At 53.6% G+C, this 14,250-nt stretch overlaps 15 non-coding genes across 15 annotated transcripts; all 15 read left to right on the forward strand.

Annotated features, from left to right (window-relative positions):
* The first annotated feature begins 145 nt into the window (after positions 1–145).
* On the forward strand, positions 146–309 carry LOC137067251 (U1 spliceosomal RNA). Its single transcript, XR_010903059.1, has one exon. It is a non-coding gene; the product is annotated as a U1 spliceosomal RNA (small nuclear RNA).
* Positions 310–1,342: 1,033 nt separating this feature from the next.
* On the forward strand, positions 1,343–1,533 carry LOC137066742 (U2 spliceosomal RNA). Its single transcript, XR_010902634.1, has one exon. It is a non-coding gene; the product is annotated as a U2 spliceosomal RNA (small nuclear RNA).
* A 468-nt stretch (positions 1,534–2,001) lies between these two features.
* LOC137067252 (U1 spliceosomal RNA) lies at positions 2,002–2,165 on the forward strand. Its single transcript, XR_010903060.1, has one exon. It is a non-coding gene; the product is annotated as a U1 spliceosomal RNA (small nuclear RNA).
* Positions 2,166–3,198: 1,033 nt separating this feature from the next.
* On the forward strand, positions 3,199–3,389 carry LOC137066743 (U2 spliceosomal RNA). The gene has a single exon (XR_010902635.1). It is a non-coding gene; the product is annotated as a U2 spliceosomal RNA (small nuclear RNA).
* A 468-nt stretch (positions 3,390–3,857) lies between these two features.
* LOC137067253 (U1 spliceosomal RNA) lies at positions 3,858–4,021 on the forward strand. The gene has a single exon (XR_010903061.1). It is a non-coding gene; the product is annotated as a U1 spliceosomal RNA (small nuclear RNA).
* Positions 4,022–5,054: 1,033 nt separating this feature from the next.
* Positions 5,055–5,245, forward strand: LOC137066864 (U2 spliceosomal RNA). Its single transcript, XR_010902745.1, has one exon. It is a non-coding gene; the product is annotated as a U2 spliceosomal RNA (small nuclear RNA).
* Positions 5,246–5,713: 468 nt separating this feature from the next.
* On the forward strand, positions 5,714–5,877 carry LOC137067256 (U1 spliceosomal RNA). Its single transcript, XR_010903063.1, has one exon. It is a non-coding gene; the product is annotated as a U1 spliceosomal RNA (small nuclear RNA).
* Positions 5,878–6,910: 1,033 nt separating this feature from the next.
* LOC137066744 (U2 spliceosomal RNA) lies at positions 6,911–7,101 on the forward strand. The gene has a single exon (XR_010902636.1). It is a non-coding gene; the product is annotated as a U2 spliceosomal RNA (small nuclear RNA).
* A 468-nt stretch (positions 7,102–7,569) lies between these two features.
* Positions 7,570–7,733, forward strand: LOC137067257 (U1 spliceosomal RNA). Its single transcript, XR_010903064.1, has one exon. It is a non-coding gene; the product is annotated as a U1 spliceosomal RNA (small nuclear RNA).
* A 1,033-nt stretch (positions 7,734–8,766) lies between these two features.
* Positions 8,767–8,957, forward strand: LOC137066745 (U2 spliceosomal RNA). Its single transcript, XR_010902637.1, has one exon. It is a non-coding gene; the product is annotated as a U2 spliceosomal RNA (small nuclear RNA).
* A 468-nt stretch (positions 8,958–9,425) lies between these two features.
* Positions 9,426–9,589, forward strand: LOC137067258 (U1 spliceosomal RNA). Its single transcript, XR_010903065.1, has one exon. It is a non-coding gene; the product is annotated as a U1 spliceosomal RNA (small nuclear RNA).
* A 1,033-nt stretch (positions 9,590–10,622) lies between these two features.
* On the forward strand, positions 10,623–10,813 carry LOC137066746 (U2 spliceosomal RNA). Its single transcript, XR_010902638.1, has one exon. It is a non-coding gene; the product is annotated as a U2 spliceosomal RNA (small nuclear RNA).
* A 468-nt stretch (positions 10,814–11,281) lies between these two features.
* On the forward strand, positions 11,282–11,445 carry LOC137067259 (U1 spliceosomal RNA). The gene has a single exon (XR_010903066.1). It is a non-coding gene; the product is annotated as a U1 spliceosomal RNA (small nuclear RNA).
* A 1,033-nt stretch (positions 11,446–12,478) lies between these two features.
* On the forward strand, positions 12,479–12,669 carry LOC137066865 (U2 spliceosomal RNA). Its single transcript, XR_010902746.1, has one exon. It is a non-coding gene; the product is annotated as a U2 spliceosomal RNA (small nuclear RNA).
* A 468-nt stretch (positions 12,670–13,137) lies between these two features.
* Positions 13,138–13,301, forward strand: LOC137067260 (U1 spliceosomal RNA). Its single transcript, XR_010903067.1, has one exon. It is a non-coding gene; the product is annotated as a U1 spliceosomal RNA (small nuclear RNA).
* The last annotated feature ends 949 nt before the right edge of the window (positions 13,302–14,250 follow it).

Below are 14,250 nucleotides of genomic sequence, written 5' to 3' on the forward strand. Positions count from 1 at the left end.
TCAAATCAAGGTCAGGCACGCACGCACGCAGCAGTCAAGCAATGGAAGGTGCCCCGTCCTTCCTTTTCTTGGGGGAGGGGAAGGTCACCGTGTTTGAGGATGGCGAAGGGGGATAGGGCGCCTCTGCCTGGAGGCCAGGCAACTCATACTTACCTGGCAGGGGAGACACCATGATCAGGAAGGTGGTTCACCCAGGGCGAGGCTCGGCCATTGCACTCCGGTTGTGCTGACCCCTGCGAATTCCCCAAATGTGGGAATCTCGACTGCATAATTTATGGTAGTGGGGGACTGCGTTCGCGCTCTCCCCTGTACACACTGGTTAAAAGCAGATAGCGTGGAGGGAAAAAGCGTGCGGTTCTTGACGCTTGTGGTGCCGCCCACTGCCCCAAAGGGTGAAGTTGCACCAGTTTTGTTATGTTTCTGTCTCTTTCTGCTGTGTCAGCCAGTGACCCGGAGAGTTCAGAGAACTGAACTGCGTCTGTTTTCATCGAGGTTGTCGAAACCTGCGACCGGTTTGCCGAATGTGGTTTTTCCCACAAACTTTGATATTCAACGGACGAGTTGATTGACAGCAGTGGTCCCAAAGGCAAAGTTGTTCGGATGGAGGTTTTCTGTCGTATGGTACGACTGTCTCGTGCGCGTGCTGTGAAAAAGCACGCGACATACGTTCGCCTATAGCCGCTCTCATGTTGTTGCTTTTTCATTTTAAAGCGCCACTAGGTGGCCATTCACCGCGTCCTTTCTCGCCTGACCCCAGACTGAGCCCGTGCACGGGTGTACCGGCTTGGGTGAAATTGTCTCGTTCCGTCCAAGAGCTATAGCCGTTCTAGCAGACCCCGCCTCGCCCAGCCCGTATGTTTCGGCCTGCCGCCGCCAAGCTGAATCGAAATTCCCACTTTTTTTCCGATCTGGACGGACAGTCAGACTCCAGAGAATCTTTCTGCACTGGTTTGGGCCAGATCGGGCAAAAGACCTAGGACTAGTGTGCAAAAGTAGGTTTTTCACAAAATCCCAAATACCCGAAAATTTCGCCAGCGCAACCTTCGAATCCGAGGCATGCGTCTCGCTCGGCTCGAGCCAAGGATTCCGATGATATAAGACACTTGGTTCTGCGGCGTGCGGTTTGGGAGCTACGAGCCATTTCGTACTTTCGGTGGCTGTAGCGCCACCGCCGGGCCCATCGGGGGGCCAGCCTTGGTGATGTTGTAGAGCGAGTGGCTAGTACCATCCCTCAAAGTTTCAGGTCTCTACGACGTACGGCCTTTGCCAACCCTCCCCCCCCTCACCGCTTCCCAGATGGGCGTCGCCTTTGCCGGCTCCCCTGCCGCTGCGTCATTGTGTCATCGCTTCTCGGCCTTTTGGCTAAGATCAAGTGTAGTATCTGTTCTTATCAGTTTAATATCTGATACGTCCCCTATCCGGGGACTGCATATTAAATTGATTTTTGGCACATGGAGCCGGAACCGGGGCTTGCTCCGTCCACTCCACGCATCGACCTGGTATTGCAGTGCCTCCAGGAACGGTGTGCTTCCCCTTTTTGGGGACTGCGAATTGTTGTGACTAATAGAAGAACCAACAACACCACTGGAATTTTGTCAGAGAATACAGAAATACGCAGGAAGCGCATACAGAATGATGATGAGGTGACCGTTGACGATGACTGTGCCACAGAGAAAGCAGCAAGCTGCGGTCATATGAGCATAGGGAAAAAAGAAGAACAAAAGCGTCGGTTGCCGGCCGGCTGACTCATCACCGTCACAGCACGTTTTTTGATGTCCCTCTTATTTGAGAGTCTTTACCAACGAGCTGATGAGTCGAATCGGGGGTTTGTGTTGGATGGATTAGGGACACCTGATTCAAATCAAGGTCAGGCACGCACGCACGCAGCAGTCAAGCAATGGAAGGTGCCCCGTCCTTCCTTTTCTTGGGGGAGGGGAAGGTCACCGTGTTTGAGGATGGCGAAGGGGGATAGGGCGCCTCTGCCTGGAGGCCAGGCAACTCATACTTACCTGGCAGGGGAGACACCATGATCAGGAAGGTGGTTCACCCAGGGCGAGGCTCGGCCATTGCACTCCGGTTGTGCTGACCCCTGCGAATTCCCCAAATGTGGGAATCTCGACTGCATAATTTATGGTAGTGGGGGACTGCGTTCGCGCTCTCCCCTGTACACACTGGTTAAAAGCAGATAGCGTGGAGGGAAAAAGCGTGCGGTTCTTGACGCTTGTGGTGCCGCCCACTGCCCCAAAGGGTGAAGTTGCACCAGTTTTGTTATGTTTCTGTCTCTTTCTGCTGTGTCAGCCAGTGACCCGGAGAGTTCAGAGAACTGAACTGCGTCTGTTTTCATCGAGGTTGTCGAAACCTGCGACTGGTTTGCCGAATGTGGTTTTTCCCACAAACTTTGATATTCAACGGACGAGTTGATTGACAGCAGTGGTCCCAAAGGCAAAGTTGTTCGGATGGAGGTTTTCTGTCGTATGGTACGACTGTCTCGTGCGCGTGCTGTGAAAAAGCACGCGACATACGTTCGCCTATAGCCGCTCTCATGTTGTTGCTTTTTCATTTTAAAGCGCCACTAGGTGGCCATTCACCGCGTCCTTTCTCGCCTGACCCCAGACTGAGCCCGTGCACGGGTGTACCGGCTTGGGTGAAATTGTCTCGTTCCGTCCAAGAGCTATAGCCGTTCTAGCAGACCCCGCCTCGCCCAGCCCGTATGTTTCGGCCTGCCGCCGCCAAGCTGAATCGAAATTCCCACTTTTTTTCCGATCTGGACGGACAGTCAGACTCCAGAGAATCTTTCTGCACTGGTTTGGGCCAGATCGGGCAAAAGACCTAGGACTAGTGTGCAAAAGTAGGTTTTTCACAAAATCCCAAATACCCGAAAATTTCGCCAGCGCAACCTTCGAATCCGAGGCATGCGTCTCGCTCGGCTCGAGCCAAGGATTCCGATGATATAAGACACTTGGTTCTGCGGCGTGCGGTTTGGGAGCTACGAGCCATTTCGTACTTTCGGTGGCTGTAGCGCCACCGCCGGGCCCATCGGGGGGCCAGCCTTGGTGATGTTGTAGAGCGAGTGGCTAGTACCATCCCTCAAAGTTTCAGGTCTCTACGACGTACGGCCTTTGCCAACCCTCCCCCCCCTCACCGCTTCCCAGATGGGCGTCGCCTTTGCCGGCTCCCCTGCCGCTGCGTCATTGTGTCATCGCTTCTCGGCCTTTTGGCTAAGATCAAGTGTAGTATCTGTTCTTATCAGTTTAATATCTGATACGTCCCCTATCCGGGGACTGCATATTAAATTGATTTTTGGCACATGGAGCCGGAACCGGGGCTTGCTCCGTCCACTCCACGCATCGACCTGGTATTGCAGTGCCTCCAGGAACGGTGTGCTTCCCCTTTTTGGGGACTGCGAATTGTTGTGACTAATAGAAGAACCAACAACACCACTGGAATTTTGTCAGAGAATACAGAAATACGCAGGAAGCGCATACAGAATGATGATGAGGTGACCGTTGACGATGACTGTGCCACAGAGAAAGCAGCAAGCTGCGGTCATATGAGCATAGGGAAAAAAGAAGAACAAAAGCGTCGGTTGCCGGCCGGCTGACTCATCACCGTCACAGCACGTTTTTTGATGTCCCTCTTATTTGAGAGTCTTTACCAACGAGCTGATGAGTCCAATCGGGGGTTTGTGTTGGATGGATTAGGGACACCTGATTCAAATCAAGGTCAGGCACGCACGCACGCAGCAGTCAAGCAATGGAAGGTGCCCCGTCCTTCCTTTTCTTGGGGGAGGGGAAGGTCACCGTGTTTGAGGATGGCGAAGGGGGATAGGGCGCCTCTGCCTGGAGGCCAGGCAACTCATACTTACCTGGCAGGGGAGACACCATGATCAGGAAGGTGGTTCACCCAGGGCGAGGCTCGGCCATTGCACTCCGGTTGTGCTGACCCCTGCGAATTCCCCAAATGTGGGAATCTCGACTGCATAATTTATGGTAGTGGGGGACTGCGTTCGCGCTCTCCCCTGTACACACTGGTTAAAAGCAGATAGCGTGGAGGGAAAAAGCGTGCGGTTCTTGACGCTTGTGGCGCCGCCCACTGCCCCAAAGGGTGAAGTTGCACCAGTTTTGTTATGTTTCTGTCTCTTTCTGCTGTGTCAGCCAGTGACCCGGAGAGTTCAGAGAACTGAACTGCGTCTGTTTTCATCGAGGTTGTCGAAACCTGCGACCGGTTTGCCGAATGTGGTTTTTCCCACAAACTTTGATATTCAACGGACGAGTTGATTGACAGCAGTGGTCCCAAAGGCAAAGTTGTTCGGATGGAGGTTTTCTGTCGTATGGTACGACTGTCTCGTGCGCGTGCTGTGAAAAAGCACGCGACATACGTTCGCCTATAGCCGCTCTCATGTTGTTGCTTTTTCATTTTAAAGCGCCACTAGGTGGCCATTCACCGCGTCCTTTCTCGCCTGACCCCAGACTGAGCCCGTGCACGGGTGTACCGGCTTGGGTGAAATTGTCTCGTTCCGTCCAAGAGCTATAGCCGTTCTAGCAGACCCCGCCTCGCCCAGCCCGTAGGTTTCGGCCTGCCGCCGCCAAGCTGAATCGAAATTCCCACTTTTTTTCCGATCTGGACGGACAGTCAGACTCCAGAGAATCTTTCTGCACTGGTTTGGGCCAGATCGGGCAAAAGACCTAGGACTAGTGTGCAAAAGTAGGTTTTTCACAAAATCCCAAATACCCGAAAATTTCGCCAGCGCAACCTTCGAATCCGAGGCATGCGTCTCGCTCGGCTCGAGCCAAGGATTCCGATGATATAAGACACTTGGTTCTGCGGCGTGCGGTTTGGGAGCTACGAGCCATTTCGTACTTTCGGTGGCTGTAGCGCCACCGCCGGGCCCATCGGGGGGCCAGCCTTGGTGATGTTGTAGAGCGAGTGGCTAGTGCCATCCCTCAAAGTTTCAGGTCTCTACGACGTACGGCCTTTGCCAACCCTCCCCCCCCTCACCGCTTCCCAGATGGGCGTCGCCTTTGCCGGCTCCCCTGCCGCTGCGTCATTGTGTCATCGCTTCTCGGCCTTTTGGCTAAGATCAAGTGTAGTATCTGTTCTTATCAGTGTAATATCTGATACGTCCCCTATCCGGGGGCTGCATATTAAATTGATTTGTGGCACATGGAGCCGGACCCGGGGCTTGCTCCGTCCACTCCACGCATCGACCTGGTATTGCAGTGCCTCCAGGAACGGTGTGCTTCCCCTTTTTGGGGACTGCGAATTGTTGTGACTAATAGAAGAACCAACAACACCACTGGAATTTTGTCAGAGAATACAGAAATACGCAGGAAGCGCATACAGAATGACGATGAGGTGACCGTTGACGATGACCGTGCCACAGAGAAAGCAGCAAGCTGCGGTCATATGAGCATAGGGAAAAAAGAAGAACAAAAGCGTCGGTTGCCGGCCGGCTGACTCATCACCGTCACAGCACGTTTTTTGATGTCCCTCTTATTTGAGAGTCTTTACCAACGAGCTGATGAGTCGAATCGGGGGTTTGTGTTGGATGGATTAGGGACACCTGATTCAAATCAAGGTCAGGCACGCACGCACGCAGCAGTCAAGCAATGGAAGGTGCCCCGTCCTTCCTTTTCTTGGGGGAGGGGAAGGTCACCGTGTTTGAGGATGGCGAAGGGGGATAGGGCGCCTCTGCCTGGAGGCCAGGCAACTCATACTTACCTGGCAGGGGAGACACCATGATCAGGAAGGTGGTTCACCCAGGGCGAGGCTCGGCCATTGCACTCCGGTTGTGCTGACCCCTGCGAATTCCCCAAATGTGGGAATCTCGACTGCATAATTTATGGTAGTGGGGGACTGCGTTCGCGCTCTCCCCTGTACACACTGGTTAAAAGCAGATAGCGTGGAGGGAAAAAGCGTGCGGTTCTTGACGCTTGTGGTGCCGCCCACTGCCCCAAAGGGTGAAGTTGCACCAGTTTTGTTATGTTTCTGTCTCTTTCTGCTGTGTCAGCCAGTGACCCGGAGAGTTCAGAGAACTGAACTGCGTCTGTTTTCATCGAGGTTGTCGAAACCTGCGACCGGTTTGCCGAATGTGGTTTTTCCCACAAACTTTGATATTCAACGGACGAGTTGATTGACAGCAGTGGTCCCAAAGGCAAAGTTGTTCGGATGGAGGTTTTCTGTCGTATGGTACGACTGTCTCGTGCGCGTGCTGTGAAAAAGCACGCGACATACGTTCGCCTATAGCCGCTCTCATGTTGTTGCTTTTTCATTTTAAAGCGCCACTAGGTGGCCATTCACCGCGTCCTTTCTCGCCTGACCCCAGACTGAGCCCGTGCACGGGTGTACCGGCTTGGGTGAAATTGTCTCGTTCCGTCCAAGAGCTATAGCCGTTCTAGCAGACCCCGCCTCGCCCAGCCCGTATGTTTCGGCCTGCCGCCGCCAAGCTGAATCGAAATTCCCACTTTTTTTCCGATCTGGACGGACAGTCAGACTCCAGAGAATCTTTCTGCACTGGTTTGGGCCAGATCGGGCAAAAGACCTAGGACTAGTGTGCAAAAGTAGGTTTTTCACAAAATCCCAAATACCCGAAAATTTCGCCAGCGCAACCTTCGAATCCGAGGCATGCGTCTCGCTCGGCTCGAGCCAAGGATTCCGATGATATAAGACACTTGGTTCTGCGGCGTGCGGTTTGGGAGCTACGAGCCATTTCGTACTTTCGGTGGCTGTAGCGCCACCGCCGGGCCCATCGGGGGGCCAGCCTTGGTGATGTTGTAGAGCGAGTGGCTAGTACCATCCCTCAAAGTTTCAGGTCTCTACGACGTACGGCCTTTGCCAACCCTCCCCCCCCTCACCGCTTCCCAGATGGGCGTCGCCTTTGCCGGCTCCCCTGCCGCTGCGTCATTGTGTCATCGCTTCTCGGCCTTTTGGCTAAGATCAAGTGTAGTATCTGTTCTTATCAGTTTAATATCTGATACGTCCCCTATCCGGGGACTGCATATTAAATTGATTTTTGGCACATGGAGCCGGAACCGGGGCTTGCTCCGTCCACTCCACGCATCGACCTGGTATTGCAGTGCCTCCAGGAACGGTGTGCTTCCCCTTTTTGGGGACTGCGAATTGTTGTGACTAATAGAAGAACCAACAACACCACTGGAATTTTGTCAGAGAATACAGAAATACGCAGGAAGCGCATACAGAATGATGATGAGGTGACCGTTGACGATGACTGTGCCACAGAGAAAGCAGCAAGCTGCGGTCATATGAGCATAGGGAAAAAAGAAGAACAAAAGCGTCGGTTGCCGGCCGGCTGACTCATCACCGTCACAGCACGTTTTTTGATGTCCCTCTTATTTGAGAGTCTTTACCAACGAGCTGATGAGTCGAATCGGGGGTTTGTGTTGGATGGATTAGGGACACCTGATTCAAATCAAGGTCAGGCACGCACGCACGCAGCAGTCAAGCAATGGAAGGTGCCCCGTCCTTCCTTTTCTTGGGGGAGGGGAAGGTCACCGTGTTTGAGGATGGCGAAGGGGGATAGGGCGCCTCTGCCTGGAGGCCAGGCAACTCATACTTACCTGGCAGGGGAGACACCATGATCAGGAAGGTGGTTCACCCAGGGCGAGGCTCGGCCATTGCACTCCGGTTGTGCTGACCCCTGCGAATTCCCCAAATGTGGGAATCTCGACTGCATAATTTATGGTAGTGGGGGACTGCGTTCGCGCTCTCCCCTGTACACACTGGTTAAAAGCAGATAGCGTGGAGGGAAAAAGCGTGCGGTTCTTGACGCTTGTGGTGCCGCCCACTGCCCCAAAGGGTGAAGTTGCACCAGTTTTGTTATGTTTCTGTCTCTTTCTGCTGTGTCAGCCAGTGACCCGGAGAGTTCAGAGAACTGAACTGCGTCTGTTTTCATCGAGGTTGTCGAAACCTGCGACTGGTTTGCCGAATGTGGTTTTTCCCACAAACTTTGATATTCAACGGACGAGTTGATTGACAGCAGTGGTCCCAAAGGCAAAGTTGTTCGGATGGAGGTTTTCTGTCGTATGGTACGACTGTCTCGTGCGCGTGCTGTGAAAAAGCACGCGACATACGTTCGCCTATAGCCGCTCTCATGTTGTTGCTTTTTCATTTTAAAGCGCCACTAGGTGGCCATTCACCGCGTCCTTTCTCGCCTGACCCCAGACTGAGCCCGTGCACGGGTGTACCGGCTTGGGTGAAATTGTCTCGTTCCGTCCAAGAGCTATAGCCGTTCTAGCAGACCCCGCCTCGCCCAGCCCGTATGTTTCGGCCTGCCGCCGCCAAGCTGAATCGAAATTCCCACTTTTTTTCCGATCTGGACGGACAGTCAGACTCCAGAGAATCTTTCTGCACTGGTTTGGGCCAGATCGGGCAAAAGACCTAGGACTAGTGTGCAAAAGTAGGTTTTTCACAAAATCCCAAATACCCGAAAATTTCGCCAGCGCAACCTTCGAATCCGAGGCATGCGTCTCGCTCGGCTCGAGCCAAGGATTCCGATGATATAAGACACTTGGTTCTGCGGCGTGCGGTTTGGGAGCTACGAGCCATTTCGTACTTTCGGTGGCTGTAGCGCCACCGCCGGGCCCATCGGGGGGCCAGCCTTGGTGATGTTGTAGAGCGAGTGGCTAGTACCATCCCTCAAAGTTTCAGGTCTCTACGACGTACGGCCTTTGCCAACCCTCCCCCCCCTCACCGCTTCCCAGATGGGCGTCGCCTTTGCCGGCTCCCCTGCCGCTGCGTCATTGTGTCATCGCTTCTCGGCCTTTTGGCTAAGATCAAGTGTAGTATCTGTTCTTATCAGTTTAATATCTGATACGTCCCCTATCCGGGGACTGCATATTAAATTGATTTTTGGCACATGGAGCCGGAACCGGGGCTTGCTCCGTCCACTCCACGCATCGACCTGGTATTGCAGTGCCTCCAGGAACGGTGTGCTTCCCCTTTTTGGGGACTGCGAATTGTTGTGACTAATAGAAGAACCAACAACACCACTGGAATTTTGTCAGAGAATACAGAAATACGCAGGAAGCGCATACAGAATGATGATGAGGTGACCGTTGACGATGACTGTGCCACAGAGAAAGCAGCAAGCTGCGGTCATATGAGCATAGGGAAAAAAGAAGAACAAAAGCGTCGGTTGCCGGCCGGCTGACTCATCACCGTCACAGCACGTTTTTTGATGTCCCTCTTATTTGAGAGTCTTTACCAACGAGCTGATGAGTCCAATCGGGGGTTTGTGTTGGATGGATTAGGGACACCTGATTCAAATCAAGGTCAGGCACGCACGCACGCAGCAGTCAAGCAATGGAAGGTGCCCCGTCCTTCCTTTTCTTGGGGGAGGGGAAGGTCACCGTGTTTGAGGATGGCGAAGGGGGATAGGGCGCCTCTGCCTGGAGGCCAGGCAACTCATACTTACCTGGCAGGGGAGACACCATGATCAGGAAGGTGGTTCACCCAGGGCGAGGCTCGGCCATTGCACTCCGGTTGTGCTGACCCCTGCGAATTCCCCAAATGTGGGAATCTCGACTGCATAATTTATGGTAGTGGGGGACTGCGTTCGCGCTCTCCCCTGTACACACTGGTTAAAAGCAGATAGCGTGGAGGGAAAAAGCGTGCGGTTCTTGACGCTTGTGGCGCCGCCCACTGCCCCAAAGGGTGAAGTTGCACCAGTTTTGTTATGTTTCTGTCTCTTTCTGCTGTGTCAGCCAGTGACCCGGAGAGTTCAGAGAACTGAACTGCGTCTGTTTTCATCGAGGTTGTCGAAACCTGCGACCGGTTTGCCGAATGTGGTTTTTCCCACAAACTTTGATATTCAACGGACGAGTTGATTGACAGCAGTGGTCCCAAAGGCAAAGTTGTTCGGATGGAGGTTTTCTGTCGTATGGTACGACTGTCTCGTGCGCGTGCTGTGAAAAAGCACGCGACATACGTTCGCCTATAGCCGCTCTCATGTTGTTGCTTTTTCATTTTAAAGCGCCACTAGGTGGCCATTCACCGCGTCCTTTCTCGCCTGACCCCAGACTGAGCCCGTGCACGGGTGTACCGGCTTGGGTGAAATTGTCTCGTTCCGTCCAAGAGCTATAGCCGTTCTAGCAGACCCCGCCTCGCCCAGCCCGTAGGTTTCGGCCTGCCGCCGCCAAGCTGAATCGAAATTCCCACTTTTTTTCCGATCTGGACGGACAGTCAGACTCCAGAGAATCTTTCTGCACTGGTTTGGGCCAGATCGGGCAAAAGACCTAGGACTAGTGTGCAAAAGTAGGTTTTTCACAAAATCCCAAATACCCGAAAATTTCGCCAGCGCAACCTTCGAATCCGAGGCATGCGTCTCGCTCGGCTCGAGCCAAGGATTCCGATGATATAAGACACTTGGTTCTGCGGCGTGCGGTTTGGGAGCTACGAGCCATTTCGTACTTTCGGTGGCTGTAGCGCCACCGCCGGGCCCATCGGGGGGCCAGCCTTGGTGATGTTGTAGAGCGAGTGGCTAGTGCCATCCCTCAAAGTTTCAGGTCTCTACGACGTACGGCCTTTGCCAACCCTCCCCCCCCTCACCGCTTCCCAGATGGGCGTCGCCTTTGCCGGCTCCCCTGCCGCTGCGTCATTGTGTCATCGCTTCTCGGCCTTTTGGCTAAGATCAAGTGTAGTATCTGTTCTTATCAGTTTAATATCTGATACGTCCCCTATCCGGGGACTGCATATTAAATTGATTTTTGGCACATGGAGCCGGAACCGGGGCTTGCTCCGTCCACTCCACGCATCGACCTGGTATTGCAGTGCCTCCAGGAACGGTGTGCTTCCCCTTTTTGGGGACTGCGAATTGTTGTGACTAATAGAAGAACCAACAACACCACTGGAATTTTGTCAGAGAATACAGAAATACGCAGGAAGCGCATACAGAATGATGATGAGGTGACCGTTGACGATGACTGTGCCACAGAGAAAGCAGCAAGCTGCGGTCATATGAGCATAGGGAAAAAAGAAGAACAAAAGCGTCGGTTGCCGGCCGGCTGACTCATCACCGTCACAGCACGTTTTTTGATGTCCCTCTTATTTGAGAGTCTTTACCAACGAGCTGATGAGTCCAATCGGGGGTTTGTGTTGGATGGATTAGGGACACCTGATTCAAATCAAGGTCAGGCACGCACGCACGCAGCAGTCAAGCAATGGAAGGTGCCCCGTCCTTCCTTTTCTTGGGGGAGGGGAAGGTCACCGTGTTTGAGGATGGCGAAGGGGGATAGGGCGCCTCTGCCTGGAGGCCAGGCAACTCATACTTACCTGGCAGGGGAGACACCATGATCAGGAAGGTGGTTCACCCAGGGCGAGGCTCGGCCATTGCACTCCGGTTGTGCTGACCCCTGCGAATTCCCCAAATGTGGGAATCTCGACTGCATAATTTATGGTAGTGGGGGACTGCGTTCGCGCTCTCCCCTGTACACACTGGTTAAAAGCAGATAGCGTGGAGGGAAAAAGCGTGCGGTTCTTGACGCTTGTGGCGCCGCCCACTGCCCCAAAGGGTGAAGTTGCACCAGTTTTGTTATGTTTCTGTCTCTTTCTGCTGTGTCAGCCAGTGACCCGGAGAGTTCAGAGAACTGAACTGCGTCTGTTTTCATCGAGGTTGTCGAAACCTGCGACCGGTTTGCCGAATGTGGTTTTTCCCACAAACTTTGATATTCAACGGACGAGTTGATTGACAGCAGTGGTCCCAAAGGCAAAGTTGTTCGGATGGAGGTTTTCTGTCGTATGGTACGACTGTCTCGTGCGCGTGCTGTGAAAAAGCACGCGACATACGTTCGCCTATAGCCGCTCTCATGTTGTTGCTTTTTCATTTTAAAGCGCCACTAGGTGGCCATTCACCGCGTCCTTTCTCGCCTGACCCCAGACTGAGCCCGTGCACGGGTGTACCGGCTTGGGTGAAATTGTCTCGTTCCGTCCAAGAGCTATAGCCGTTCTAGCAGACCCCGCCTCGCCCAGCCCGTAGGTTTCGGCCTGCCGCCGCCAAGCTGAATCGAAATTCCCACTTTTTTTCCGATCTGGACGGACAGTCAGACTCCAGAGAATCTTTCTGCACTGGTTTGGGCCAGATCGGGCAAAAGACCTAGGACTAGTGTGCAAAAGTAGGTTTTTCACAAAATCCCAAATACCCGAAAATTTCGCCAGCGCAACCTTCGAATCCGAGGCATGCGTCTCGCTCGGCTCGAGCCAAGGATTCCGATGATATAAGACACTTGGTTCTGCGGCGTGCGGTTTGGGAGCTACGAGCCATTTCGTACTTTCGGTGGCTGTAGCGCCACCGCCGGGCCCATCGGGGGGCCAGCCTTGGTGATGTTGTAGAGCGAGTGGCTAGTGCCATCCCTCAAAGTTTCAGGTCTCTACGACGTACGGCCTTTGCCAACCCTCCCCCCCCTCACCGCTTCCCAGATGGGCGTCGCCTTTGCCGGCTCCCCTGCCGCTGCGTCATTGTGTCATCGCTTCTCGGCCTTTTGGCTAAGATCAAGTGTAGTATCTGTTCTTATCAGTGTAATATCTGATACGTCCCCTATCCGGGGGCTGCATATTAAATTGATTTGTGGCACATGGAGCCGGACCCGGGGCTTGCTCCGTCCACTCCACGCATCGACCTGGTATTGCAGTGCCTCCAGGAACGGTGTGCTTCCCCTTTTTGGGGACTGCGAATTGTTGTGACTAATAGAAGAACCAACAACACCACTGGAATTTTGTCAGAGAATACAGAAATACGCAGGAAGCGCATACAGAATGACGATGAGGTGACCGTTGACGATGACCGTGCCACAGAGAAAGCAGCAAGCTGCGGTCATATGAGCATAGGGAAAAAAGAAGAACAAAAGCGTCGGTTGCCGGCCGGCTGACTCATCACCGTCACAGCACGTTTTTTGATGTCCCTCTTATTTGAGAGTCTTTACCAACGAGCTGATGAGTCGAATCGGGGGTTTGTGTTGGATGGATTAGGGACACCTGATTCAAATCAAGGTCAGGCACGCACGCACGCAGCAGTCAAGCAATGGAAGGTGCCCCGTCCTTCCTTTTCTTGGGGGAGGGGAAGGTCACCGTGTTTGAGGATGGCGAAGGGGGATAGGGCGCCTCTGCCTGGAGGCCAGGCAACTCATACTTACCTGGCAGGGGAGACACCATGATCAGGAAGGTGGTTCACCCAGGGCGAGGCTCGGCCATTGCACTCCGGTTGTGCTGACCCCTGCGAATTCCCCAAATGTGGGAATCTCGACTGCATAATTTATGGTAGTGGGGGACTGCGTTCGCGCTCTCCCCTGTACACACTGGTTAAAAGCAGATAGCGTGGAGGGAAAAAGCGTGCGGTTCTTGACGCTTGTGGTGCCGCCCACTGCCCCAAAGGGTGAAGTTGCACCAGTTTTGTTATGTTTCTGTCTCTTTCTGCTGTGTCAGCCAGTGACCCGGAGAGTTCAGAGAACTGAACTGCGTCTGTTTTCATCGAGGTTGTCGAAACCTGCGACCGGTTTGCCGAATGTGGTTTTTCCCACAAACTTTGATATTCAACGGACGAGTTGATTGACAGCAGTGGTCCCAAAGGCAAAGTTGTTCGGATGGAGGTTTTCTGTCGTATGGTACGACTGTCTCGTGCGCGTGCTGTGAAAAAGCACGCGACATACGTTCGCCTATAGCCGCTCTCATGTTGTTGCTTTTTCATTTTAAAGCGCCACTAGGTGGCCATTCACCGCGTCCTTTCTCGCCTGACCCCAGACTGAGCCCGTGCACGGGTGTACCGGCTTGGGTGAAATTGTCTCGTTCCGTCCAAGAGCTATAGCCGTTCTAGCAGACCCCGCCTCGCCCAGCCCGTAGGTTTCGGCCTGCCGCCGCCAAGCTGAATCGAAATTCCCACTTTTTTTCCGATCTGGACGGACAGTCAGACTCCAGAGAATCTTTCTGCACTGGTTTGGGCCAGATCGGGCAAAAGACCTAGGACTAGTGTGCAAAAGTAGGTTTTTCACAAAATCCCAAATACCCGAAAATTTCGCCAGCGCAACCTTCGAATCCGAGGCATGCGTCTCGCTCGGCTCGAGCCAAGGATTCCGATGATATAAGACACTTGGTTCTGCGGCGTGCGGTTTGGGAGCTACGAGCCATTTCGTACTTTCGGTGGCTGTAGCGCCACCGCCGGGCCCATCGGGGGGCCAGCCTTGGTGATGTTGTAGAGCGAGTGGCTAGTGCCATCCCTCAAAGTTTCAGGTCTCTACGACGTAC

Source organism: Pseudorasbora parva, unplaced genomic scaffold, assembly GCF_024679245.1.
Source record: "Pseudorasbora parva isolate DD20220531a unplaced genomic scaffold, ASM2467924v1 scaffold_33, whole genome shotgun sequence".
NCBI lineage: Eukaryota > Metazoa > Chordata > Actinopteri > Cypriniformes > Gobionidae > Pseudorasbora > Pseudorasbora parva.